Source organism: Myotis lucifugus, unplaced genomic scaffold (assembly GCF_000147115.1).
Source record: "Myotis lucifugus unplaced genomic scaffold, Myoluc2.0 scaffold_47, whole genome shotgun sequence".
Classification (NCBI taxonomy): Eukaryota; Metazoa; Chordata; class Mammalia; order Chiroptera; family Vespertilionidae; genus Myotis; species Myotis lucifugus.
In genome coordinates, this window is record NW_005871095.1 from 4131422 (window position 1) to 4136090 (window position 4669).

The window sequence follows — 4669 nt, forward strand, 5'->3', positions numbered from 1 at the left end:
AGGATAATCTATAACTGGAAAAATGTCACTACCACAGTTCACGTTCATTTTGCTGGTATACACGTTTCTGTTGGCTTAATCAGGTTAACATCACAGAAAATGTAATATTTCTGCCTAAATAGTATTATGTACTTAAAAAGCTGACTCAGCCCCACTCTCAATTCCCCTCCCCGCCACCAACCAAGATGAATCTCAAAGCTTTACAATCTATTGACTATTCAAAGACAAATGGGTATGTAGGTGGATCAAGTGGAAGTAAATTCAATATTATGGAACATTTTCTCTTTTTATTTTTTTAACCTGAGGTTTCAATTAATTTCAGAGTTCTTCGAGTGTTTAATCCCCTGCTCAAATCCTTCCAATAGGTTCCTATTTTAAAATAAAAGGGAAGTCATTCCAAGGTCTTCAAGGCCCTAAGTAACCTGGTGTTGGCCTCTCTCCCTGCTACACATAAATCCTGCCACCCCTCAGTAGTCTGAAATGGAGATCAATGCCAAATTAAGAAATCAGAGAGCTACAATTCTCTCTGTCTTGGACAAACAGCTCCAAGTGATAGTAATTAGGCCTTAACATGAGAAATATTAGCAAATTATTTGTAAAACCATTAAAAAATTATAAATAGAGTGGAAAGATTACATCAAGTATAGATTTGTTAAAACTCATCACCTTTGTCCAAAATTATATTGAATGAAAAGTCGATGCTTTTCAAAAGCTAAGAGGTCCTATGAGTATATTACTTGAGGCGGAAATATTTCCAAATTTAATTCAAATTGGCATGAATAAAAATAACACTATGTCACCCTAAATGTACAAGGATCCAGGGAAGGAAAGGTACTATGACATACAACATCTACACTTCAGTTCATCTGGGAAATCTGAACTTAATTGTCAAGATAATCCACTTAACTGAATCTTAATTTGAAAATATCATTTGAGGAAAGAGCATTCCCATTTATCTGGTTCCTAACGATATTAAAATGTGGTGACAGACAGACTAAAATTATTATTCTATCAGTATAAGACTTAATTATTATTATCAGCCTACATCTATGAACAATCTATAATTTAACCTCTTAAAATTTCATGGGCAACACAATGTCTTTATTCAAACAGAGCACTTCTTGGGTCTACTGTTCATTTGCTGGATACAATGCCTGCTTTTAAGCTGATAGAATAAACACATTTATAATCTACTAGAGGCCCAGTGCACAAATAGGTACATGGGTGGGATCTGGCTGGCCAATCCAGGAGGGGCTGTCTGGAGGGACAGGCCACAGAAGGTTGGGGCGGCCTACTGGGGCCCTGATCGGGCTGGTTGGCTGCTGCAGTGCACATCATAACGATTGGTCATTCTGGTCATTACGGTTGCTCTATCATTCTGGTCGCTTGGCTTTTAGATAGATAGATAGATGATAGATAGATAGATAGATAGATAGATAGATAGATAGATAGATATAGAGATAAAGATATATAGGTATAGATACATTTTTAATATTCACCTGGATTCAACATCTAGCCATCATCAAATATTACTCTGAATTTTCTTAGAGGAAATTTGAAAATAGTTATCTGTCTGGATACATACAACTCTTTCTGCTTTATCATTTTCACACTGATCTATTTTTTCTTTTAAATGATGCCATTCATTGATTAATTCCTTGCTTGTTTCATTCAGCATAAGCCTTTGCTTTTCACTTTCAGCTTTAAATATTTTTATGACATCCTCAAACTGATCTTGAATTTTAATGACTCTCTTTCCTTTCCTGTCAACTTGGTTGTGAGCATGATCCACTTGCTTTTGAAACAACATATTTCACTCTGTAGGTGAAATAGCCTCTCCTATAAGGATTCCTGCTTTCCAATTTCATTTTCCTTGGTTCTGATTTTTTACTGAATCTATTTCTAGTGTTAGCTTGGCAGTTTCATCCTTCAACATGCAATTTGCATGCAACAGACTTTTTTTTTATTGTTTTATTGCTTAAAGTATTAAAAAGGGTATTACATATGTGTCCTTTTTTCCCCCGCCCTTGACAATCCCCTGGCCTCCCCTACCCCCCACTGTCTTATGTCCATTGGTTATGCTTATATGTATGCATATAAGTCCTTCGGTTGATCTCTTACCCGCCCCCCTTCTGCACCCCTACTCTCCCCGGCCTTCCCGCTGCAGTTTGACAATCTGTTTGAGGCAGCTCTGCCTCTTTACCTATTTTTGTTCATAAGTTTATAATGGTCTTTATTATCCATGAATGAGTGAGATCATGTGGTATTTTTCCTTCATTGACTGGCTTATTTCACTTAGCATAATGCTCTCCAGCTCCATCCATGCTGTTGCAAATGGTAAGAGTTCCTTCTTTTTTACAGCAGCATAGTATTCCATCGTGTAGATGTACCACAGTTTTCTAATCCATTCATCTACTGATGGGCACTTAGGCTGTTTCCAGATCTTAGCTATGGTGAATTGTGCTGCTATGAACATATGGGTGCATAGATCCTTTCTGATTGGTGTTTCTGATTTCTTGGGATATATTCCTAGAAGTGGGATCACAGGGTCAAATGGGAGTTCCATTTCCAGTTTTTTGAGGAAACTCCATACTATCTTCCATAGTGGCTGCACCAGTCTGCATTCCCATCAGCAGTGCACAAGTGTTCCTTTTTCTCCACATCCTCTCCAGCACTTGTCGTTTGTTGATTTGTTGATGATAGCCAGTCTGACAGGTGTGAGATGGTACCTCATTGTTGTTTTGATTTGCATCTCTCAGATGATTAGTGACTTTGAGCATGTTTTCATATGTCTCTTGGCTTTCTGAATGTCCTTTTTTGAAAGTTGTCTATTTAGATCCTTTGCCCATTTTTTGATTGGATTATTTATCTTCCTTTTGTTGAGTTGTATGAGTTCCCTATAAATGTTGGAGATTAGGCCCTTATCAGATATGACATTGGCAAATATGTTTTCCCACGCAGTGGGTTTTCTTATTGTTTTGTTGATGGTTTATTTTGCTGTGCAGAAGCTTCTTATTTTGATGTAGTCCCATTTGTTCATTTTCTCTTTAGTTTCAAGTGCCCTAGGAGCTGTATCAGTGAAGAAATTGCTTTGGCATATGTCTGAGATTTTGTTGCCTTTGGATTCTTCTAGAATTTTTATGGTTTCCCGTCATACATTTAAGTCCTTTATCCATTTTGAGTTTATTTTTGTGTATGGTGTAAGTTGGTGGTCTAGTTTCATTTTCTTGCATGTATCTGTCCAATTTTCCCAACACCATTTATTAAAGAGACTATCTTGGCTCCATTGTATGTTCTTGCCTCCTTTGTCAAGTATTAATTGAGCATATTGGTTCAGGCCGATTTCTTGGCTCTCTATTCTATTCCATTGATCTATATGTCTGTTCTTGTGCCAGTACCAGGCAGTTTTGAGAATAGTGACTTTGTAATACAGCTTGATATCTGGTATTGAGATCCCACCTACTTTGTTCTTTCTCAGGATCATTGCAGCTATTCGGGGTCTTTTTTTATTCCAGATGAATTTTTGGAGAGTTCGTTCTAGATCTGTGAAATATGTCGTTGGTATTTTAATGGGAAGTGCATTGAATTTTTAGATTGCTTTGGGTAGTATGGACATTTTAATGATGTTGAGTCTACCAATCCATGAACACGGTATGTTCTTCCATCTGTTTATGTCTTCCTCTATCTCTTTTTTCAACGTCCTGTAGTTTTCTGAGTAGAGGTCTTTTACCTCTTTAGTTAAGTTTATTCCTAGGTAGCTTAATATTTTTGGTGCGATGGTAAATGAGATTGTTTTTTTAGTCTCTCTTTCTGAAAGTTCACTATTGGTGTATAGAAATGCCTTAGATTTCTTGGGGTTAATTTTGTATCCTGCTACATTGCCAAATTCATGTATTAAGTCTAGTAGGTTTTTGATGGAGTCTTTAGGATTTTGTATGTATAATATCATGTCGTCTGCAAATAAGGACAGACTTTTTTTCTTATTCATAACTATCAGAAACCTAAGCAAAGTAGACTTTTAGCTAACAAATTGAAATGATATATTAAGATAGCCTCTGAAATTAAAGAATAACCTTTATGCTAACAATAAAAACGTTACAATGTGGATACCCCTCAGGAAAAAATAGAAATGGATCCAATCTTCTCACTTTATACAAGCATAAATTCTCCAAAGTTCATAAATTTAATATAACTTAATGATTTTTTTTAAGTAAAAAATAAGCCACCATGTAAAGAGTCTCAGAATTGGGAAGGAATTTTTTTCTGAATCACCACAAACCCAGAATGCATTAAGTAAAAGATTAGTAACTCTAACTACACTTAAATATTGAGATTACAGTCTGAACATAGAGCTACCCGACTGTAAGAGTATTAACCCTGCATATATTAGGATAGACTGAATTTTCTAAAATTATTTTTTTCCAAGATTACCTCATAGATATTCTATTTGCCTAATACTTTCAGTACTAAAACCTACCTCTCCTAATAACTGATAATCTAGGCATTGTCCTAGACTCTTCTACATCCAGCAATGACCTTATTTAGTCATCATAATCTGGAATGGAGGAGTTAAAAAGATAAGCAAGTTTAATATTTTCCCAAGGTCTCCAGACTCCACAATTGGTGCTCTTGCCCCAATACACAGTTCTTCTCTAGTGTGAATATAGAA